At 32.8% G+C, this 26,503-nt stretch overlaps 1 non-coding gene across 1 annotated transcript; it reads right to left on the bottom strand.

Moving 5' to 3' along the window:
* Positions 1–3,008: 3,008 nt before the first annotated feature.
* LOC145007694 (small nucleolar RNA R71) lies at positions 3,009–3,115 on the bottom strand. Its single transcript, XR_013663066.1, has one exon. It is a non-coding gene; the product is annotated as a small nucleolar RNA R71 (small nucleolar RNA).
* Positions 3,116–26,503: the final 23,388 nt, after the last annotated feature.

The following is a 26,503-nucleotide window of genomic DNA, read 5'->3' as shown; positions in this document are numbered from 1 at the left end:
TATTTCAGTGAAATCATGAGACAAAAACACGACCTTGCTCAGCCTGAGGGATGCAATATGTTTAGCAGCCTAAACCTGAAATGTATCCAGGAAAGTTTTTATCATTAGCTAATAAAGGTTGAGATTGAGCGCCCCTGCTTAAGCATGTAGGGATTTGAGTGAAAAAAAAAATTGAGAAATACATGAAAAAAAAAAGAATTGCTAGAAAAGTTATAGGAATTTTGGAGCAAATGAAGTGAAGATCTGAAGATCAAAATTCCAAGAAATCCAAAAAGTTGAAGATACCAAAAGTCAATACAAGTTGGTGAATTCAAAGATATCCAAGATCAAATTATCAAGAAAGTGAAGAATTCAAAGAATTCTATAGTGGTATCGAAAAGTTGTAATTCTAGAATATGTATGCTTGGGTTGCTTAATTAAAAATACCTTGAGGGTAAAGAGATTTTCTGAGGATGGATTCGGAGGGTTGCATAAAATGAGCATAGTTCGGGGTGAGTGGGCAAATGTTTATGAGGATTGTGAGTATTTGAAGTATGGGGGGTTTTTAGGAATTTTAGACACAAACGCATGCGTTGCGGTCTTGGCATAATGGCTAGGTTGGATTGGAGTTATTAATGTGATTTTAATGTGTTTAAAATTTAGTTTTGCTTGGGGGCAAGCAAAAGTCAAGTGTGGGGTATTTTGATATGTGCATAATTAGTTAATTATTTAACATATATTTTTAGTTATTTTTGGTAAATTATGAGAATAATGTGGACAAAAGGTACTTAAAATGCTGTGAATTGTGTTTTCAGTCCAAAAGATATGCTTGGAGGCAAAAAAGGAGAAAAGGAAAGCAAGTGAAGATTAAAGAGTGAAAGAAGGATCTACTCGGCGAGTAGATCGACCCTACTCGGCGAGTACACGACGATATGCCAGAAGATAAATACGACTGCTAATTAAAGATGGATAAGTATGACCCTACTCGGCGAGTTGATTCTGCTACTCGCCGAGTACCCTCTATTTTGGGATATCTTTAAAAGACGAATCCTTATCCCATGGGACATTATTCTTGGCGATTTTTGAAGGATTGGCTGCGACTAAAAGGTTCAGAAGGCGCTAAGGAACCCTAAGCTTCAAGATTTGGAAGAATTCAAGCAATTAGGTTAATTCTACCACTTAGACTTAGGAATTAAACATGTTTGCTTTCATAAACTTTGTTTTTGTGTTTGTTTCTACTGCAACTATGAGCTAAATTCGTTTTTGTTTTTGTTTGGGGAATACCAAAGAACTCCTATGGTTTAATTATTAATTTTTGCTTAATTGTCTATTGGTGATTTATTAAATTAAGTTTGTTAAAGAACCTTATGTATTAATCACTACTATTTTCTGTTAATTGGAAGGCAATTAGGTTGCATGAACATCACTTAATTGTTAACCTCATATGTCTATGTGAATGCTAAAACGTATGCTTAGAAGTAATGAGTATGAAACTAAGATTAATAAGAAAATAGGAAGATTAATGTGTGAGCTTGTTTGAGAAACCATCAACAAGAGGTTAATTGAATTAATAACTTAATTAATCATTACAAATCTTATTTAATCCAAATAATTAATCTAGGGAATTAATTAGTTTAAACACTTGATCAACGCTTAAATTAGTTAATTGTCTAAGGGTTAGGAGTAATGAATATGAACCTAACTATTATCATTTGTAACCAATAGCAATTAATCCACCTTAACTTAAATAACCATAGGAGTGAATTGGTTGAACCTAAATAGAAACATCTTTATCAAATTTGGTGAATAGTTGTTGCTTTAGTTAATTAGTTAATTTAGTTTGTCTAAGTTTCTAGTCTTGCAAAACTAGAGAAAAACCCTTTGCTTTTATTATTTGTTTTAGTGAAAATTAGCTATTAGTTTAATTGCCCGTTCCCTGAGTTCGATACCTTACTTATCAATCTATACCACTTAAAGATAGGTTCACTGCCTTTGTGTGCTCAAATTATTAATAAAAAGTAGGGATAAAACTAGTTGAATTTACACACATCAAGTTTTTGGCGCCGTTGCCGGGGAACGGTTGTAAATAATTAAGCTAATTCCTAATTTTTTCGATCCTTTGTGTGAGTTTACTTGCATAAAGTTCATTTATTGCAATTTAGTAACTGGTAATTAGGTTTTAGTATCTGTTTTAGTTAGGATAAAACTTAGAATTTTTTTTGAAATATCACTGATACTCGCCGAGTGCACTCGCACCTACTCGGCGAGTAACAGTTTAGTCAGCAATTTTTTTTATTTGTTTACAATCTTTTTGTTCTTTTTACGTTTTTTTTTATTTGATCAATTTCAGGACTTTCATGACCAGAGGAGCAAACACACCACTGGTACCCCCGTTGGAAGACCCCGAATCCACATTGAAAAGAAACAAAGGGAATGACGTGGAGAGTTCAAGCACACCAAAGAAATCACCATTATCCAACTTGAAGACTGTTTTTGGGAAAAAGAAGAGCAGTAAATCAGGAGCTTCAAGCGCTTCCTTGATAATTGAGGAGCCAATTCAAGAAGATATTGGATACGAAACCGAGGAAGAAGAGGAGGCAACGTACGAACAAGAAACCGAATCGGAGGAAGAGTTAGCATTCACTATGGCTAACATTGATGAAATTCCCATGGGAGAATGGAAGAAGAGGATGCGCGATGACCATGGCCCGGGACTTGTGCAACCCGCAATTCCCGCAACTGCTACCTTCGAACTAAAAGGTCATATCCTAGCTTCACTCAAGGAAATACCTTTCTATGGGAAAGATCATGAAGATGCCTACAAACATTTGGATGAAGTAAATGATGTTGTTGATTACTTCAACATTCCAAATGTAACCCGCAAAACTCAACTACTTCGGATGCTTCCGGTAACCTTCAAGGGTGCTGCTAAAGACTGGCTCAAATCACTTTCCCCCGGGTCAGTCACTACTTGGGCCAGAATGAAGGAAGAATTTATTGATCACTTTTGCCCACCATCCAAGATAGCCAAACTCAAGAAGGCCATTGCAAACTTTGAACAACAAGCTGGAGAGTCATTATATGAAGCATGGGAGAGGTACAAAAGTCTGCTACAAAATTGCCCACACCATGATCTAAACAGCCAACAAGAAGTTTCCATCTTTTATGATGGAGTCAATGTCACGACCCGGCAGTTGCTAGACTCACAAGGCCCACTTAAAAAGAAGCCACCCCCGGTGATTAAAGAATTGATTGAAGAATTCTCTAAACACTCTAGAGAATACCACAACCCTAGGAATGATGTCACGAGGGGAGCCGCATACGCTGCTACTGAAGATTTATCCGCGGTCATGGCCATGTTAAAAACCATGGATAGGAGAATGGAAAAAATGGATCAAACTATCCATGCCATACGTGTGGGTTGCAAAAACTGCAATGGACCTCACCTCACTAGAGATTGCGATTTGGATGAGAACGGCAACAAAAAGGCACAAGTATGTTATTCGAGCGGTGACCGGTATGATGAGGACTGGCGCAAACAAAAGAAGGAGTGGCTGCCTTACGAAGAGTACAAGGAGGCCAAGGAGGAGAAGTACAGACAAAAAGGGAGAGGCTTTTACCAAAAGGAGGAGTCGGTGCAAGAGAAGAAGCCAAGCTTGGAAGATATGCTAACTAAATTTGTGGCCGCTTCCGAGAAAAGACATAGTGACCACGATGCTGCTATCCAAGAAACAAGAACAATGCTCAGGAACCAGCAAGCATCCATCCACAACATAGAAACGCAGCTTGGGCAACTTGCTCAACAACTAAACCAAAGGTCACCGGGTGAGCTTCCTAGCAAAACCGAGAACAACCCACGAGGCGCACAAGTAAATATTGTTACCACAAGAAGTGGGAAGATTATTACTCCCCTGGCCCCCATTCGAACTGAAGCAACCAAGGACTCACAGAAGGAAGGAACGGAAGAACAAGTCGAAAACCAACACTCACAATCTGAGAGTCCTACTCGCCGAGTAGGACCGATGGACTCGGCGAGTACCTCTGCTAAAACAAATGAACAGCCACCCTTGAAACCATACCAGCCTCCAATGCCATACCCAGCCCGAGCCAAGAAAGAGAAGCAGGAAGAGGAATATCAGAAGTTTCTAGATCATATTAAAACTCTACAAATCAACATTCCTTTCATTGAAGTCGTCATGCAAATTCCCAAGTATGCAAAGTTCCTTAAGGAACTCCTCACTAACAGAAGAAAGATGGAGGAAGTGCAGAAGGTAGTACTTAATGAGAATTGCTCCGCCGCAATGCTAAACAAATTACCAAAGAAGAAGGGTGATCCGGGGAGCTTAACTTTGCCTTGCCAATTTGGCAACTTGGCTGCAATTCATGCCTTAGCTGATTCTGGAGCAAGTGTGAACCTTATGCCATACTTCGGGATGTCATGTTCCGATACAGACACATAAGCATAAACAGAACATACATTCATTTACTCTAGTGATTTACATCTCCTTTAATCTCTCAGTGCAAAGCAGCTTCGAATCGATACATGTGATACAATTAAACTGAGTGGGTCAGGCTTAGGATCTTGGTGAGCATATAGGTTTTTCAACCCACAATAATATAATTAGTATATTTAATTATCAAACAATCAACCCAATTACCCATCCCCATTGTCTTCATTTAATCTTCCCTAAAGATATTATCCTAAGGGTCATCTCCTAAATCATATTTACCGCTCATCTCCTTACATCTTATATCCTTATATGCTTGTTCCTAAGAAATTTTCCTAAGGATCATCACCTACATTGCATAGACAATACTAATTTGGGGATCATTCCCTCAATATATGTCTAGTAAGGGTTAGGATATCATCGCATGATTACGCAGCCACAACATCGCTTGGACTCGTAAATCATAATAAGGGTTAGACTATCATCGCATGAATATGTAGCCAAAACATCGCCTGGACTCGTAATTCATAGTAAGGGTTAGTCTGTCATCGCATGAATACGTAGCAACAACATCGTCTGGATTTGTGATTCATAGTAAGGGTTAGAGTATCATCACATGAATACGTAGCCACAACACGCCTGGACTCGTAATTTATCACCTACAGGCTATGAGCCTACTGGTGTTTCCACGGGGTCATCTAGAATAGCCTGTGGTCGCCATCTATACTCTGGTAGATGACTACATCGCCAAATTGCCACATTGTCGGTCAAGGTTATGGTATCTCCTCTCATCTCACATCACCTATTTATCATCACCTATCTATCGTCACCTTTCTACCATCACCTAATTATGATCACCTATTTCTCATCACCTAATTATCATCACACATCATCTAATTCATCTACCTAGGTTCTACCCAATATATTTATAGATATAAAATACATGTACATATTAACTCATTTAACACCTATATAAAACATCCATTCCACACTCATCTTAAATAAACAACAATATATAAACACATAACACGTATTTCATAGCAAATAGTTAATATATATATATGTGTTAGAAGAAAGTGAACACACACTCACACATATAAACAACAATATATATACACATAGCACGTATTTTATAAAATACTTTATGTGTAAGATGAAAGTGACTATACACTCACTTGATCAGAAGATGATCGGACAGCACTACGGCTCTTCAAGTAGATATTCTTCGGTGAAACCGGGATCACTTCACACACCTGGTTTCTCATGGGCAGAGCTTCGGCTCAGAAACTCTTTTCTTCTCGGGATCTTCGGGCTTCGGGACTTGCTTCGGGTCTCGGGGTTGATACCGGGGCTTCGGGGGTACTTCTTTTCACGTAAATTGATGTAATATGGGAGAGAGATGAGAGAATGAGCAACCATACTCGGCTGGCTCTTCAAATCAATTTATAGGGAAAAACTGGCCCTTGTCACGTCGTGGAACCTTTTGCCACGTCGTGGGCATGATCGTCACTAAATGCGTCATCCCAACTTACATCTGGGGGACTCCCGGAGGTGTCAGGAGACTTGCCACGTCGTGGCACTGCTTGCCACGTCATGGTCTCTAACAGTTTTGGGGTTTCACGCCCCGAACTTCATAAATTCATGACTTTCGCATACGAACTACGTTTTCGACGTTCTTTATATCGACGCGAAGGTGAGATTATGATCTACAACTCTCGTTTAGACTCCATTGCCTAATTTTGAATTTATTTTTAATATATTATAAGTATATACTTATATATTTTCTTTAGTAGGCCAGGACAGGAAAACTCCCTTCGAAATTCATAACTCCTTCATCTGAACTCCGTTTTCGTCTGTATTTTTATCGTTGGACTAATATCGATGAGATATTCAATTCTCATTTAGATTGTTTTGGATAAATATCGCTTAAACGTAAATTCACAATTTACGTCACGTTGTGTCGTGCCGGTTCTGTCGCGAAACTTCGACAGGTCATAACTTCTTCGTTATAACTCGGATTTTTGTGTTCTTTATATGCACGGAAACCTTGTGCCATATACTACAACATGGTTAAGATTAATCCTTCTAAATAATCTTCCATCAAAAATTTATTTTTGATGCTTATTGTCTCTAAATTGACTAGCCCTAATCTACGGGCGTTACAATTATCTCCCCCTTAGGATGATTACGTCCCGGAATCATCAACGAAATAGGACTTGCATAATGATTCCACATGTTATCTCTTCATCCTAGGTAATAACCTTAACTTCTATGTTTCCTCGATAGAGTATTTAACTCTATGGCTTTCTTGACCGCAGACGATGCCCAATCTTGCATCTGCTTATCGTACTATGTTGTACTTTCAATCATAACTTCCAAGTTACAAAATAAGTCCTTCTTGTGGACTCCTTCTTCTTCTCAGGATAAATACTTTCATTTATCTATTGTAAAAAACCGATGGGTCGTGTTCTAATGACCTCTCATCGTATGATGCAACGCTTAGACACAAGTCTCTTAAAGTCAAATTCCATAATGGAATATACCTTCTTTCATATTCTAACATGATATAATCACATTTTTACATGTAGCATTTCTAGCTACAAGCTTCCTTAACAACAAGTGCGATGCTATCGATCGCATTGATTTCAATCTTTTGACTTAGATCCAATGTTACATCAAACTTGGTTCTCTGAATCACGTAACAAACTCCTCGTAGTCGGACTCAATTTGATATGACTACTAGGGTCAGAATAACAACCATCTTACTAGTCACTACCGAAACAAGGGTAATGACACACTTGAACAAAACGGAATCAATTACTAGCTTCTTGGTAACCTTGTGACTTTCCCTGATCCAAGTGCGAGTCATGTGCTTGCGGTAGTATATGCATCTACTACCTTTCACACCTACTCTTACTCGTCCCAAGTATTGTCCCGCAGTCGACCAAGTCACCATACAAGAAAATCACAAAACAATTTAACACATGTGAATGTGTCCAAATAATCATAAACAATTTCCCTAGACTCTACTAGGAATTCTTCATTGCTCAATCTTCAATCATCAACTCTACTTCAACTCGATTGGTGATGGAAATACCAGACGATGAGACAACATCAAGAATTTCGCCAATCGTTCCATCATCCTTCCAATCGAAGGTGTACTTCAGACGTACCGTACTCCTCTAAATGTATTGTTATTTCATAAGACATACTTTAAAGGAAAGATACCACTCTTATGATATCTTTCGATAGGCGTCATTCACTATCATAAGCCTTTTCATTTCCTCCATTTACTGAATTCTCTACGAGTCTTCACCATCACCTCGTGTACATCCAAGCAGACATTTTTTGTACCAAACGAAAATTTTTAAGATAAGAAAGTTTTAATTATGATAAACGTATGACTCTCCTAATCGCTCTGAAACGTTTACATGCTAGTTCTAATATCATAGCCAAACGCTTAGAATCCTACACACATAAGGTTTCCAGATCTGGTCGGCAACAGACCATTGATCCGAACAAATAATATCATATATGGTAACATATAACATTTAGCACATAAAAGCATATTAGGCATCATTCCTAAAATAAACTAGTGCTTGTATCAATTTAGGTGTACTACATAACATATTTTAGACACACTCCTCACAATCATTACTTAGCATTCTAAGTTTAAGTCTAGAAATTTCCTACAAATTCCTAGTTTGCTTAAACTAATGATCTGATACCAACTGTGACATACCCAATTTCACGACCAGAAAAGACCGATTTGTTTATGCTTTGTTTTATAAAATCATAGTAATTGTTTAAATAAAATGGTTGCGGATTTGTTCCCAAAACAAGATACGATAAAAACTTATCAAAACATTTCTCAAAGAGAATGTATTTTCATTAAATAATAAAACCTCGGGATGTCATGTTCCGATACAGACACATAAGCATAAACAGAACATACATTCATTTACTCTAGTGATTTACATCTCCTTTAATCTCTCAGTGCAAAGCAGCTTCGTATCGATACCTGTGATACAATTAAACTGATTGGGTCAGGCTTGGGAGCCTGGTGAGCATATAGGGTTTTCAACACAGAATAATATAATTATTATATTTAATTATCAAACAATCAAACCAATTACTCATCCCCATTATCTTCTTTTAATCTTCCATAAAGATATTATCCTAAGGGTCATCTCCTAAATCATATTTATCGCTCATCTCCTTACATCTTATATCCTTATATGCTTGTTCCTAAGAACTTTTCCTAAGGATCATCACCTACGTTGCATAGACAATACTAATTCGGGGATCACTCCCTCAATATATGTCTAGTAAGGGTTAGGGTATCATCGCATGATTACGCAGCCGCAACATTGCCTGGACTCGTAAATCATAATAAGGGTTAGACTATCATCGCATGAATACGTAGCCACAACATCGCCTGGACTCGTAATTTATAGTAAGGGTTAGTCTATCATCACATGAATATGTAGCCATAACATCACCTGGACTCGTGATTCATAGTAAGGGTTAGAGTATCCTCGCATGAATACGTAGCTACAACATCGCATGGACTTGTAATTCATCACCTATAGGTTATGAGCCTGCTGGTGTTTCCACGGGGTCATCTAGAATAGTCCGTGATCGCCATCTATACTCTGGTAGATGACTACATCGCCAAATTGCCACATTGTCGGTCAAGGTTATGGTATCTCCTCTCATCTCACATCACCTATTTATCATCACCTTCCTATCATCACCTATTTCTCATCACCTAATTATCATCACCTATTTCTCATCACCTAATTATCATCACACATCATCTAATTCATCTACCCATGTTCTACCCAACATATGTATTGATATAAAATACATATACATATTAACTCATTTAACACCTATATAAAACATCCATTCCACACTCATCTCAAATAAACAACAACATATAAACACATAACACGTATTTCATAGCAAATACTTAATATATATGTGTTAGAAGAAAGTGAACACACACTCACACATATAAACAACAATATATATACACATAGCACGTATTTTATGAAATACTTCATATCTATGTGTAAGATGAAAGTGACTATACACTCACTTGATCAGAAGATGATCGGACAGCAGTACGACTCTTCAAGTAGATATTCTTCAGTGAAACCGGGATCACTTCACACACCTAGTTTCTCGCAGGCAGAGCTTCGGCTCGGAATCTCTTTTCTTCTCGGGATCTTCGGGCTTCGGGACTTGCTTCGGGTCTCGGGGTTGATATCGGGGCTTCGAGGCTACTTCTTTGCATGTAAATCGATGTAATATGGGAGAGAGATGTGGGAATGAGCAACCAAACTCGGCTGGCCCTTCAAATCTATTTATAGGGAAAAACTAGCCCTTGCCACGTCGTGGAACCTTTTTCCACGTTGTGGGCTTGATCGTCACTGCATGTGTCATCCCAAGTTGCATCTGGGAGACTCCCGGAGGTGTCAGGAGACTTGCCACGTCGTGGTCTCTGATAGTTTTGGGGTTTCGCGCCCCGAACTTCAGAAATTTATAACTTTCGCATACTAACTCCGTTTTCGACGTTCTTTATATCGACTCGAAGGTGAGATTATTCTCTACAACTCTTGTTTAGACTCCATTGGCTAATTTTCACTTTATTTTTAATATATTATAAGTATATTACTTATATATTATCTTTAGTAGGCCGGGACAAGAAAACTCCGTTCGAAATTCATAACTCCTTCATCTGAACTCCGTTTTCATCTGTCTTTTTATCGTTGGACTACTATCGATGAGATCTTCAATTATAATTTAGATTGTTTTGGATAAATATCGCTCTAACGTAAATTCACTATTTACGTCACGTTGTGTCGTGTCGGTTCTGTCATGAAACTTCGACAGGTCATTACTTCTTCGTTATAACTCGTATTTTGGCGTTCTTTATATGCACGGAAACCTTGTGACATATGCTACAAATTGGTTAAGATTAATCCTTCTAAATAATCTTTCATCAAAAAGTCATTTTTGATGCTTATTGTCGCTAAATTGACTAGCCCTAATCTACGGGCGTTACAATAACCACTTAAAATTAAACCTACATTCGAATTAGGTAGATAAGGGCATGAAAATCGAAAAAACAGAGGTGTGCAACACATCCTCTTTAATTTTTTTTATTCAACTCATGTGTAATAAATTGTAAGACTAAAGTTCTTATACCAATGATGGAGTTGACAGATTATTACATTCATGTACATGTGGAAAAAAAAAAACTCTTAACAAGTAAGGGTACATGCAACATATAAGGATCTATGTCTTCTCACATTGAAAGCAAAATATAATGAACAACAAGAACCCCAACCCTACGTAAATGAAAATCTACAAAGTAGGGTTGCATACACTTAAATTGTTATAGCAAACAATCCTTTGAATCCTTCCTTTACTCTTCAGAAAGCAATCACCAAAAGTATGATGCCTCTAATGGCTCACATCCAAACCCTAAAAACCAGAAGACAATATGAGAGAGGAGAGGGGATGCAAAATTTCGGATAGGGCTTCTCTTACAAGTGATGGCCTTAAATAGCTGGTAGAAAAGCTTAGAAACACTAAATTTGAACATATAATAATAATAATAATATTTCAAATACAGTAATTATCTAGTTTCCTAATTATCCAAATGAGGCTTCCAGAAACCCTAATAGGGCTCCCAAAACCGCCCACACGGTGGAAGGTTCTAGAACTCTCTTTTGTTCAACTATTCAATAATTGCAGCTCAGCCCTTGCACTCCTAATTAATTCTAATTAATCCATAATTAATTCTGAAATTAATTCTGATTAATTGTTAATTAATTACTCATATTTTCAATTAATTTAATCCATAAATTTAACGATTTTAACAAAATCACCTAAAATATATTATAAAAATGACTAGATGTGCTACTTGATCAAATTCATGAGTGAATGCACATAACAATATTTGATTTTGAGCAAGTACAATAACTGTTACACTAGAAGAGTTTTTTAGTTGACCAATGTTTTATCCGGATAACCCAATCAAAACCACCTTGGCACCCTAAAATTAAGAGGCTTATAGTATTTGCTGCCACATGTCCTGTTGCAATTTTCAATCCTTCTTAACATTTTGATCATCTTGTAGTAAACAGTTGCATGTAGTCATTAAATCAGTAACAAAACATGTATGAATATTGAAAAGAGTAGGAAACATGTATGAATATTGAATTCAAAAGAATAGTTGCAAGTGTTCATTATATCAGTAGCAATCATGTACGAGCATTGAAATCAAAATAATTCCATGTGAAATAAGAGACAAAATTTACAAAAATAATCCATGTTCATAACAATAAACACTAATTTTACTTGTAACAAAAAGAAAACATTAAAAAAATTCAAAATGGGACCATAATCACAAACAATAAACATTTTAGGGCAAAAAATTTCAATATTGAAATCCAAGATTTCATTCCATGGTTTCCATTACATAACTGAATTCCAATAGAACATTCTTTAGGGGATGCTTACAACATATCCCCATTGTCTTGGGGGATGCCTACATTTTAATAAATGTAATTATGTTCTTTTTTTATTAAATGGGAAAACTACCCTCAGTATATACTTATTGAAAAATATCATTTATAAAAGTGTAAATTAACCAAATGAAGAAGTTCACAAACTCAAATGCAGTGTATATTATTAGGTAGTCAGCAATGACCACAATGATGGAACTATAAAAAGTAAATCATAGACATAACTTTTTTAAGAACTCCCTAATGAAAGAAATGAAAGCGTCACCATAAAAACTGAAGTGAAAGAGGGAGAGAGATGTTTGAGTGGCAAGTGCTCTGATGATGGAGTTTTAGCGGCACAGAGTTCTAGGGAGGTGATGTTGACTAGTGTGGTCTCTTAAAGACGATCATTATAAAAGAGATAAGGATGGGTGGGGTGGGGTAGGGCAGGGGTAGTATTTTTTTGTTTTGTTTTTTAATTGTAGATTTGAGGCTCTAATGATGGTTTGTTCTGAACTCCAATCATCTGATGCTTTTTAGGGTTCCGCCTCTATGATTTTAAGATTTTATAACGATCTTCTTCATCTTTCTAATTACGATACTCTAACAACCCTCTAGCAGGTTTGAACCTCCATCGATGAAGATGATGGCCACATTATGGTAACTTGTTAGGATCAATTGAAGGTCCTAAAACCATGACGGATGGAATATATAACAAGCAAATAACATCAATGTAAATAATATCAATATGAACAAGAGTAAAGCATGATAAACATGGGTATGGAGATATGATATATTGCATATCAATAAAAAGTATGTGGCTTGCAAGACGATACAAAGTGCCTTTGATAAGCAAACATTCTGTGAGATGTCCAATCATTATTAGAGGAATGCGCTCTAACTTAAGACGAAATAATGCAAGGTACAATAATACAATTTACTATACCTAACACGGACATGCCATTAATATAAAATACATAAAGGATTGAAAAAGTTGCTAATGGATAGCATCTTGACTGTTCATGTATTTGATAGTTTTATTTTATTTATTCCTTTTTATAGTTTATTTTAGCATGTTTCATTTATAATTTATTTAATCTTCATGCATATTTTCCTTTTTGTTATTTTATGACCATTTCAGGTATTTTCTAGTTTCGTGAGCTTTATTGCAGATTTCAAGGAGACTAGCGGAGCGGGAATGTTCAGGACATATAAGCAATTAGATTTGGAGGACAACATGGATATAGGCTTGATGAATAGTGGAGTTGATGCATTGAGTGGGCTTGCTTATTAATTGAAGGCTTGGAGGAAATAAACTTTAAATTTTCAAGATACGGGAGAATTTTTAAGCATGTGTAAATTATTGATCGGGCAATTATGGGAGCCATGGATCTTTTGGAGAAGCCAAATTTGGCTTAAATTGAAGAAAACATGAAGAATATTGGGCTACAAGGTTAGTGGATTAGTTCTGGGCCAGTGGGCTAAGTCATTAGAAGCCAAAATCATGAAAGAACCCAATTCAGCATGCGGGCTACCCGCGTAAGAGCACGCTGGTCGCGCAAGGCCCTGCAGGGGCATTTCCAGGAATTCTTATTTTGAGCTATATGGGGTAGGTTGGTGTGCCACTTTTCTACACTTCTACACATCCTATTTTGGAGTACTTTCTCTGGAGATTTTGAAGATTTTGAAGGCCAAGAACACTTGAAGAACATCATTTTTTTCATCTCTAACTCTTGTTAAATGTTTGGTACAATCTTTTCTTACTTTGTTTTCATGAGTTTAGCCATGCTAGGCTAAACTAATCTTGGTTGACTTTGGTGAAATCCTTTGAATGTTTGTTGAATGTTGAAGACTCAATGAACTTGTTCTTGAATCTTTATGAGAATATTTTGTGTTTTAACATCTTATTACTACTTGTATGTTTTTATTCACGAGTTTAAATGTGTTTGTGGTGATTAGTTTCCTAATTTCTTGATTAAGTAAAAGATCCTCAAATTAGCAAGCAACAAGTGATTTTTGTGTTAGTTTTACTTTACACAATCATAGAAACATTTCTCCAACATAGAAGTGAAAGAATTTGACTCCTCTTGGATTTGGTGACTTTTTAGTTCTTAATGCTAGTTGAATTTCACTAATTATATGCTTAATGGAAATTGTGACTTTAACTAAGGAAATTGTTATGAGCTTCTCTAACCATTTTAACAACTAAGAAAAGTCTAGGTAATCTCAAGCTTCTTGGATTACTATAGCCAAATTAAGGATTTAAAACAAGTATTGCATCATTGGATTCTAATAATATGTTCATCACAAGTCAAAGTGAGGAAACCTTAAGTCAACCATCTTTCTCTTATTGATTTTATATCAAACTCTTGTTTTTGTTGAAATTGTCCATTTAAATCTTAGTTTAATTCGAGTTTATTTCAAGTATTTCAAAAGATCAAAACCCCCCATTTTTACTTTTATTGCCAATTACAAGTATTTTTACAAAGAGATTTTTCATAGAGTTATAAAATCGAACCAATCTCCGTGGATTCGACCCCTTTACCACTATACACTATTTTAGTGTAAAAGATTTAGGGTTGTTAATTTTGTTGGCCTCGACAACCACCAGTGTTCTTGGCGCCTAGATGATAAATTGCGTATGAGTGGCTGGTTGCATAGTAAATCGGTAATCTATGTATTGGTCACTTCTTTCTGTTTCGAGATAGATGATAAAGACGATGACGACGTTAGTAAGTGATGAAGATGATCGTGTCTTCGTCTCTTTTGTTTCTCTTTAGAAACCCTAACTGGCTTTGGGTTGGACATTTCTAGCAACAAATATGGTCTGACCTGGTGGATACGATCTAACATGGTGGTTATTCATGGAGAGAGAGAGAGAGAGAGAGAGATAGAGAGAGATAGAGAGAGAGAGGGGTGGATAAGACGATGGAAAAGTTGGTCTTGATTCATGTGAGGCACTTGGATACTGATGAAACAAAGGAATACGTAGGTAGATGTAAAAAATGGTAACAAAAGCTTTTTATATAGATAAGGAATCAACCACAATATAAATTGAAGTAGCATGAATTTCCTATAAGACCAAAAAAATTAGGGATTAAACTCGATATTTTAGGAAACAATATAGATCATTTATGAAGATTTTATTTAAAACTTCATGAATAGACCCTTGGTTTGTAAAAGATGATTTTTTTTTTTCCTTCATATGACTTGCATATTTTTGATTTAACGTACAAACAAAGACGTGTTAACAATAAAGATTATCTATGAAAAAAAAATCATCAAAATCATAATTGGAAACCAAAAAAAAAAATTAAAGAATAAACTTAATATTCTTAAAAACCACAAATATCATCTATAAAGATTTATCTATATTAAATCATTTATATTGTTATTTTGTCGATATAAATAATTGTGTTATTTTGATTACATTCAAAGAAGGCAACATGTACATTGGATTCCAATTATTTTCAGGTTTATCTTTCAATATTTGTATATTTCAATAATTTTCAATTTACATACAATTCAAAAAAAGATGAACAGACTCGTCAAAAAGAAATAAAAGAATGGGATGGATTATGGATATGTTTCCTCTACCCTAACTCACGTGATGTGGCAACTTCACCCATTCATAAAATATATGAATAGGATCAACTCTATCAAAATTATGATATTTATTGTAGATATATTATGGTTCATATGGCAAGGATAATTTTTTTTTTTTTTTTTTTTTTTTTTTTTTTTTTGTATCAACATCTCAAATTCTAATTTTGATAGTTTCAATAAAAAATGATCAAAAAGGGGTGATATATTATTTGCAAAAACAAGATAAAATGTTTATATGTCTTCATCAAAATGGTGAACTACCTTCTACGAAAACATCCTTTATGTGGGAATACCCTTTTGAAAAACAATTACATATTATATATATATATATATATATATATATATATATATATATATATATATATATATATATATATATATATATATATATATAGAGAGAGAGAGAGAGAGAGATGAGTAGAATACCCTTTTGAAAAAACAATTACATATTATTGGATATATATATATATATATATATATATATATATATATATATAGAGAGAGAGAGAGAGAGAGAAAGAGAGAGAAAAAGAAAGAGAGAGAAAGAGAGAAAGAGACGAGTAGGTTCAAATATTTTAACTATGTATTGTATGGAGGTACGATATCAAAATAACACAATAAATAAACAAATAAAAGTAATATGATAATTTCATTTATAGATAAAATAACTTCAACAAATACTCTCCTAAAATTATAATAATTACTTTGAACTAATTTTCTTCCCTTTCAAAAAAACGGCCAGAGTTTGCCTCCTCATCTAGCCATTGCCGTCAATCCTGTCACCACTGCCGTCAATCCTATCACCACGTTCTTTTTTTGAAGACATTCTATTGTTATTTGATGAAATCCTGTATTGAATAAAAGAGTGAATGAGGATAAAAAATAAGTCTATGCCCACAGATCGATGCCATGGAAACTTAAATTAAGGTAATATATTTTTTTTTCTTTATTATTGTTCTTGATTTCTTGTCAAGGTGCTTGAAACGATTGTGCGGATCTGACAATTATATATGCCATAGTGTTTTATGTGTGGTTTAAGGTTATTAATATATACATATAAATTTGTGTTTTTTTTGTCAAAAAAAAAAAATTAATAATAAATGATTTTAATACGGTTGATTAAAATGAAATTGTTTTTTTAGGACAAATACAAATATTATAATCCACTCCTAAACTTAATTCCACATTTGTCCACCACTTGATTTGAACCCTCGATCTCAAAAAAGAAGAACATCACCTGATACCGTTGAGCTAGAAGTATTTTAATAAATATGTAGTTGCAGTCGTAGAAGGTGTCTTTTAGCAAAAAAAAAAAAATTTAAAAAAAACATTATGTATAACATCTTTCTTTTCTTTCTTCTTTCCTTTTTTTTATCACATATAATTGAGAGCAATTTAACATCATTTTTGTTTATACGTTTGTATTAATACATAAATGTAATTAAAGGAGTAACAAATGATATCAATCTAATCTATATAGGCTTTTTTAATATCTTTCATGTCATAAGTTGATTTGTGTTTTGCTAATTAAATCATTATTTCATATGTAAATTGTGTTTTTGTTTTTTATTTAATATTATATATAGTGTTTTGCCTTTATTTTGTTATTATTCATTATTTGTTTGATTCATTACAATTGGTTTATCTTTTTTTTTCTTCTTTAGACCAGCAAATCAAGTATATTCTGTCAGAGTTATATACACTTTGCAAAGATCAAGTGTATTATGAAACTCATGATTGAAGAATAGATCTTTAAAGTGATTTTTAGCAACAGTATTATTTCATGATGTATTAAATTTGTATGTGTCTTGTTTCAAGAAATATTTCCAAAAACAATAATGGTTGGTGGAAATTAAGAGACAATTGAGATTCACCGCACCAACATATCAAAATATAATTACAACACGAAACAAGAATGATAACGAAGATTTTTTCAAGAAAATGACTTACTATAAAACATTGTATTCTGATAGAATTTGACAAAAATTCCAAGAATTACATATTTTTTTATAGAATGTGACTGTAAATTTGTTTTGTTTTGTTATTTTTTTTTTTGTTTTTTTACCATATATTATTGAATAATATTAATAATAGACGATTATTTTTTAAGAGTATTGCTATTTTTAAATTCATGGTCTAATAATGTTGTCTTTCTTCAAAAATTCATTTAATCCAAATATATACTACATCAGAAATATGTATCCTAGCATTCTTATAGAATATTATTCTAACAGAATATTCTGACAGAATAAAATCGGATATAATTAAAAATAACGTTAGAATTAAAATATAATTAATTTAAAAATAATTATTTTAAATCAAGAAAATTAATTATCTCCAAAAATCTATAATTTCCTTTTTTAAATATACATCAATTGACTAAAATACTCTTATAATGAAATTAGATAATATTTTTCAATTATTTTTAATTCAGTAATATTTATTAATCATTTTCTAAAAATAAATAAAATGATTGATCAACAATCAACACACGTCCACACAATAAATAGTTAGAATACAATAACATAAGTGTGTGTGTGTGTGTGTATATATATATATACTAGGTGTGAGACCCGTATATTATACGGGTTTATTAAAAGTAAAATTTTAATATCAAAATATATAAATATTAAATATTTTATAAAATAATGCTTTTCAATACAAAATGTAATTTTTTAGGGCATTTATGAAAGAAATCAAATCGTTTGGAGCATTTAGGAAAATATATTATCAAATTAATTGAATGATAACTTTACATATATATAACCCATTAGAATTTATTAAAATTTTATTTTAAAAAATATGAAATTCTAAAAAAAATGACAAGTGGAAAATAATAATTTTAAAAATCTTAAAAAATGGCATGTGTCAAAATAAGGAGAATATGATAAGTGGCAAAAAAAATTTCATTTATTAGTAAGTATATATATATATATATATATATATATATATATATATATATATATATATATATATATATATGAAGAATAATTCACTTAGCTGCATTAATTCGTCAAAAATCGAACTCTAGGATTAAATATAAACACCATCCAAAAGCTAGTAATCTAGCTAACTCAAGTTTGTCAGTGTTATTCTATAGGTTATTTGTGGTAAAGAACATATGACATGGTCTCAAAAAACAGATAAAACAGATAAAAATACTTATTTTCTATAGTTAATTCTTGAACACATGAAAAAAATAAAAATATTGGTGAACGTATTCCATTCAATCTTGATATAGATGGACGTTGAAAAAACAAAAGGTCAATAATGTTGATGGCACCGTCCTCATGGACCATACATGCAAGATGAGCCTCACAGAAGATGGTTTCAAGATTTCGACATATGATAAGAAGGATGATTATGTATTTACGTATACATATTATATTAGTATGTTTGTTTAAAATCGCCGTTATATATCCACTTTTTAGTTCAATTTTGATCTAGCTACACACCTTTAATTGTCATCACAAATCAACCATTATTAATTTGCTAGCACCACATATAATTTTTTTTTTTCAAGGACAATTTGTTTTCGTTTTTACATATTCCCACAATTTGTAAAAACGATATATATATATATATATATATATATATATATATATATATATATATATATATATATATATATATATATATATATAACGTTAGGTTAATGTGAGACGCCCTAATTTTGTGAGACAGTGAGACGCATTTTTTTTATTTATTTTATTATTATTATTATTTTTAGTTAATTCAAGTTCCGAAAATAATATTTAAAAAAAAAATATTTTGATTTTTTCATTTATTTTGCATTTTAAAATTATTTTTAGAATATGTACAGTGTAATATTCTATTTAGAATATTTCACGTATTTTTCAAAAAAATAGAATTTTTTTTATTTTTTTAGTTAATTCAAGTTCCGAAAATAATATTTAAAAAAAGAATTTTTAGATTTTTCCATTTTTTTTACATTTTAAAATTATTTTTTAGAATATGTCAGTGTAATATTCTATTTAGAATATTTCACGTATTTTAAAAAAAGAAAAACGGGATTTTTTTTAGTTAATTCAAGTTTCGAAAATAATATTTAAAAAAAGAATTTTTGGATTTTTCCATTTATTTTGCATTTTAAAATTATTTTTAAATTTGATCTTACGATCTTACAAAATTAGAATTGTCTCAAATGAATCTATATATATATATATATATATATATATATATATATATATATATATATATATATATATATGTGTGTGTGTGTGTGTGTGTGTGTGTGAGAGAGAGAGACATTCACCCATTCTATTATTGAACCCGTTGAACAAATTATCTCAGAGATTACCATCCTCATATTGACCGACACAAAAATATAATTTTTTTATATTACCAATAAAATATTTAGTTTTGCATCGCATTCAATTATATTAAACATAAATAATTTTTAAATTAAATTTGTTGATTTTTTTAAGTTGTTAAACAAAACACATTTAATTTAAAAAATAACTAATTATCAACATGATCATTCATAAAAACTTCATAAATATCATTATATTTTGGATAACTATCATTGAAATCATACTATATTTTACATAATTATCAAAAGTCCTTATATTTTAGATTTTGTATTACAAAATAGTATCATATCATCATGTCATGTTAACATATCATGTTAGCTGATATCCTAATTAACCGGTTAAGTTGCTATAGATTAACAAATAAATAAAACAAATATTTATTTTGAGACAAAAAAAAAATCAAAATAGATTTTTTTCATATAAAATTTAATGACTTTTGTCAAATTTTCTCTTCTACATAACATAAACTCTTAAAGTGAAAAACTATTAAGTTACCTTATTAAAAGGATTATTATTTGAAATAACAATGATGAGTAATATTAAATTTTTGCCATAGTGCTGCGGGATTGTTCAATGGGAAATTGAGGTAATTTAACCCTTATAAATGACTTTTTTTTTAATAAAGATAATCCAAATTTTAATTATTTTTTTATTTTTTTAAAGTAACTACATTTTCCGGAGAGGTCTTCGGAATTCCATAGTATGATTCCGAAACACTTGTTTCGTTTTTTTTTTTTTTCGTTTTTTAAGGGTTAGATTCCGGAACGCCTTCGGAACATGAAGTATGATTCCGGGATTTTTTTTTAATTATTATTTGTGTAAATGTGTTTTGTTTTTTTTGTAGAAGTTTTGTTTATATATTAAATAAAATGCAATTGATAATATTAAAATCAACAAAAACCAAATAAATTTATAAACTAAAGGAATGTGTTTGAAGTAATATTACAATGTTCAGATCATCTTATTCATTGTACTCCAAAATATTTTTGCCATTCATTTATGATATGACATAACCCATGTACCGCTTGGACCGTCTACAGAATACGACTTCCATGTGATCAACGTTTCTAGGAACCAACACAAAAACACTCAACAATCCCCTCTACTGTCAATCTTTTGTGGTATATGTGACGCCTTTTTCGAGGATCATGTTGAAACTGTCAAGTGAGATTGAATCACTTGGTTAGGTATCCCAGTAGTTGATATCCTTTAACAGTCTGTGGATATGGGCTCGCATATCGATAATCGTAGGTTTCTGAAAAGTAGTTGCTCTTCCAATGACTATCGTATATTGTCATTGGAAACTATTCAAATTCAAAGTACCCAAAAACCAGTGAGTAATTGGTATATTGATTGGGATGTAAAGCTACAAAGGTCAGAAATTAAACATTAAATAACATTTTATTACATACATACTTAGGTTATGTAATTGAAACACAATTATATTGTATCATAGTCTCCCCAAGCTAGGTAAACAGATCCACTAGGCATATCACTATAGTCACATGTATCAGTGTTGAATATTGTCGGTACAACATTCCACCGAGCGTCATCCTGTCTACGTTCCACCATCAGTGAGATCCACAACATGATGTGTTGTCAATTAAAAGTATTTTCAGTTAAGTAAGTGTTCTTAGTATAATCATAATACATAAATGAGCAGGCTAATAATGTAACTTACTATCCGCATATAAGCGCATCTAAAACTCAATCATCGGAATATCAATCAAAAAACGGTGACCGAACAACACTGAACCATCCAGTTGTTCTTAAAGAGTGTGTAATCTCTCATTATCATTTGTATCCATGGGGACTTATACCATATGGACATTACTTTTTGCTGCATAGAACACTGAAGTTCTTGCGGGGGCGTTTTGTATTCATCCTGTAGAATCTCTTTTACATGCGACAAATGAATAAATGGATACGGCTGCTCAGGGTCGTCATGCAGCGGGTTTTTGGGTGTGCCGAACTTGTAATCATGGTCCTATATGTCATTTTCATTATACTTTGAGTTACCAATATCATCCCTGGGAGTCCTATTGATAAGTTTTAGAACCATGGTTAAAGTAGCATCATGCTCTACTAAACGCTAATCATGTGACCTCAATTGCTCGCGGAATTCACTAAGCTCATTTTTTAATTGACAGAACTTGTTTTGCAAGTCACTAATAATTCAGTCCTTGTCAGTTGATGGTGGTGGTGGCGGTGGCAAGTGCAATGGATTATATATGTGCATTCTTTTGTCGAGGCTCATGGGTAGGGGAGTTTTTGGGTGATGGTGTTAGGGAAGTTGCCCTATGAACTTCAGTTTCGGGAAAATCAGGGCCATCAATCCACGACAAGCTAACAATCCATCATTCAACACGCATCTGATTTTATGTCGGCTCCAACTTTTGTACGAGTCTATTATCCTGCTAACAAAATTATAAAATTATAAATAAACATAAGTTATAAAATAAATATTTAAATGATAAAGTAACCATACATCGTTGATTTATAAAAATGGGTTGCATTTAAGCTTTCTTTAAAGCCCTCAGTTTTGACCATGCAACAATCCGGGGGATCACATTCTATTGTCGGATACCAAACAAATTGTTCATCGGAAGAGTCTCAAGAATCCATATCTGAAAGTTAGTAAACAAATAAATAAATAACTGTTAGAATGTTAGCAAACAAAAATAAATAATAATTTTGTTTATCATATACTTACCTTAAAAGCGTATAAAAACCCATGTAGGGTGTAGGTCATTTTTTGAGGTTGCTTCTCTTTCGGTGCGACTGGATGTATATTCTTGTCAACCTTACTGAATACAGTTTCTAGCTGCAAGTACAATTGATCCAAAATTATCCTTCCTCATGGATATCAGCCACATAAAAAAATAATTAACTATTAAAATTCTAAAAATATTAGTAACAATAAGTAATTATTATCAATAATTATAAAATATACAACATTATACATGTTGAATTCATCAAGGTTGGATAACAAATTGAAATACTCTTATGCAACAAGCTGTGTAGCCAACCGCTCATTGAAACCCTTCTCTAACCGGCATAAATTGTTGGATTATGTGTCTAAGCCAATAACTAAATTATTATAATTTTGAATTATTAACAAAGTCCTTTTAGGTTGCCCTCAAACCTAGTATTTGAAAATGATGACTTTTAGAGAGAGAGGGGGAGGGGGGGGGGGGAGAGAGAGAGAGAGAGAGAGAGAGAGAGAGAGAGAATGATTTATTAATTTATTATGTAATTAATAAAATTATTAGAAATTAAAATAAATTTATTAATATGTTATGAAAATAATATATTAATTAGAAATTATATTATTTAATTAATAATTAATCAGAAATTAATTAGAATTAATTTTGGGATTAATCGGATTAATTAAAAGTGCAGGGGTTGTTTGGTTATTTATTGAAAGTTGAAACAGAAAGGCTCTAGAATTCCATGAGATTTGTGGATGAAAATTGGATAGGAATAGTCTAGAATTTTCATCCGTATGGTAAGGATAAGAAGATAAGGCAGCTTGATTATTATATTAATTAATCTAGGCCTTATCCCTGAAACCCTAGCTTTGGCCCAAAGTTTCCTTCAGCTATATAAACACCTCCTTGACTCCATATTTCACTCCTTTTCAAGAAGCCAAGGCCGAAATTTTGAAGCCCCCCTATCCTCTCTCTTTAAACCTCCTTGTTACTAAGGTTGGGTGTGAACCATCATAGACATGAGATTTCTGGTGCTAACTTCCATGCAATTTCAAGGTTTTTTTTTTTATTATCTACTAGCATAATCAAAAAGTATGTTTTCTATACATTTTTTATTAATTTCGAAAATACTAGGGTTACAGTAGGGTTCTTCATATTCTAATTGATTATTGCATTCAATAGAGAAAGCTTAGATCCTTAGGGTGTATGCGAACTTAGGGTTTTATGTTTTCTGCCAAAAATATTATTTTTTGTTATCTATAAAACTCATCAGTGGTATTAGAGCGTATGTTTTCAATTGAATTGCATAATAATTAAATATATTACGATTAAGGTTTATAGAAATTAAACCCTAAGGGATCAAAATATTCGACTTGGGCTAGGGTGAAACCCTAGCCTTCACCCTAATTTTTGAAATTTCTAGGGTTTCTTTATTTGATAGTTATTGTTTTTAAATTTTTTAAAATAAGATACTGAAATAAAACTATATAACCCATATCCCTTTAATTTTCGAAAAACCAAGATCGGAAGGGATTAGGATTGAACTTAAATTATTTAATTAATTTTTAACAAGAAATAATTATTTAATCCTTATAAGATTTAAATTAATATAATTAATTGTTAATTACAAGATAAAGACTAAATCTTAATCGGTTTATTTTAAATTAAATTAAAATATTTAATTTCGAAAATATAATTTAAACCTAGTATTTTAAAAAAGCTTTAAAATACACCTTATACTATATATAAAATTAAGAGTTTAATATATAATATATGTATAAGACAAAGTCAGTCAAATCACTAGTACACGTCATTCACGAACCTGAACTATAATGGGGGTATAATGAAACAGCCTATAAAATGGTAGTTGAATGGGTGTCCACTCTCACCCACCGCTTCCTTATTTGGTGGAGGGTCGTTAGCCGAACGGATTTGATAGGACAATATCTCATTAATAAGTATAATGTCATAAAAGTAAGTAAACCTTTTATAAAATCCCAATCTTAGTTACTTTAGGAAAATGTGAAAAGTATGATAATCCATAAAATTTCATATTATACTTTATAGTAATTAGTGGAGCACATGTGGTTAACTGGCACACTAATAGTGACTATAAAGAGTAATAATGGACATCTCGAAAATTATCATTGATTAATGGAGCATGTGTGGTTAAGCAACACATTAATATGAGATGATAAATGATATCGAGAGTGGCAAGCATATTTGTATAGTTATTCACATTTTATTTGTGATCGTTGTATGTCATTCACAAATAGAAGAGCATAATCTAAGATTAAACATGTCAGTGATAGATTCAATGAATCTCAAAAGATTTAAGAGTTTCATACTTTGAAATTGGTAGATTTCTTTCACTTACCTTCATAAATTCGTAATAAGATTACAACATCCCTCTTCTTAGTTGTTAATTGTTATTTTGGATCCTAGCCTTAATCGTTTATTATGTTTCAAATATTAAGGATTATCTTCAACTAACTAAAACTATTCTTTTTCTCTATAGATGTCTACTCCTGGTGATGCTTCTGCTTCATCGTCGTCTACCCACTACTCAGGTTTCTCCATACCCTCCATCGTGTCCAAGGTGACCTTAATGGCACCAACTACAATGATTGGATGTGCAATATCAAGATGGCTCTTCGATTCAAGGGCAAATATTATGTCCTTGATGAAAAACACATTGAAATCGATGAAGCCACTACTACTCATGAACAACTAGCCTCCGATAAGAAACACTACAATGATGTAACAAAAGTTGCTTGCATTATGGTCGCTACAATGACTCTCGAATTGCAGAGGTTCTATGAGGACTACTGGCCATTTGAGATGAACAATGACCTTGTGGAAAAGTACCATAAGAGAGCACCTCAAGAGAAATATGAAGTGGTCAAGTTCCTCATGGCTTGCAATATGAAAGAAGGAGATTATGTTTGTAACCACGTGTATGAACGCTTTTGAGCATTCTAACACTCCTATGGTGTACATGCAGCCCTATAAACCTTGGATCTATGTTTTCTCTATTATACACGCAAATATTCAATATTTCAAGGTTTCATCCTAACTAACATACAATGGAGCAACTATACTACAAAAGTCTAGTTATATGACATACCTTTTGATGGAGCTTGAAGTCTTGAACCTTTAAAAGCTTAGTGCCCCAAGTTTTGCACATCAAATGGTTCACACAACACCAAAAACCCTTGGAATAACTTGAGAAGAAGAATACTTAGGTTCTGTAACACCCGTAAAATTCAAGCCAATTTAAAACTTTTTCAAACATCCAAAACTCATTAGTTATTACAAATGTTTTCAAATTAGTTTAATATCAGAGTATCCCATAAACCATAAGTCCAAAATACGAGGATGTGTACGGTCATGCCTTCGCCTTGCCAAACCATCTGAAGCACCTGAAACAATAAACTGAAACCGTAAGCACAAAGCTTAGTGAGTTCCCCCAAAATACTCATACCCACAACAATACACATATAATCATAAACAACAAATTATGGGTCCAGTCAACCATCGGGTCGGAATACCCTAGGCCCACAACCAGTAGGTTGGAATTCCAATATACTATATGTCCAATCATCGTCGAGATGGAATACTCACGGCCCACAACCAACAGGTTGGAATTACCAGGTCTATTGGCTTTCACACAAAGTAGATAAGCCTCAACCGTCAAACAAATATGTGCACATATAACAGATATTCACATAACGGTCTATAGACAACAACCGATCTAACGGATCATACCACATAGCACATAATATCATCCTATCTACCAGGATACCAATCTAACATATCATACCGCATACCATATAATATTATCCTTCTCTCTAGGATACCAATCTAACATATCATAACAACATTTAACATCCTATATATCTAAG

The sequence above is a fragment of the Lactuca saligna genome, chromosome 7 (assembly GCF_052625555.1).
Source record: "Lactuca saligna cultivar CGN05327 chromosome 7, ASM5262555v1, whole genome shotgun sequence".
Lineage (NCBI taxonomy): Eukaryota > Viridiplantae > Streptophyta > Magnoliopsida > Asterales > Asteraceae > Lactuca > Lactuca saligna.
Note: the sequence above shows the minus strand (reverse complement) of the source record. Positions and strands in the feature narration are given on the sequence as shown.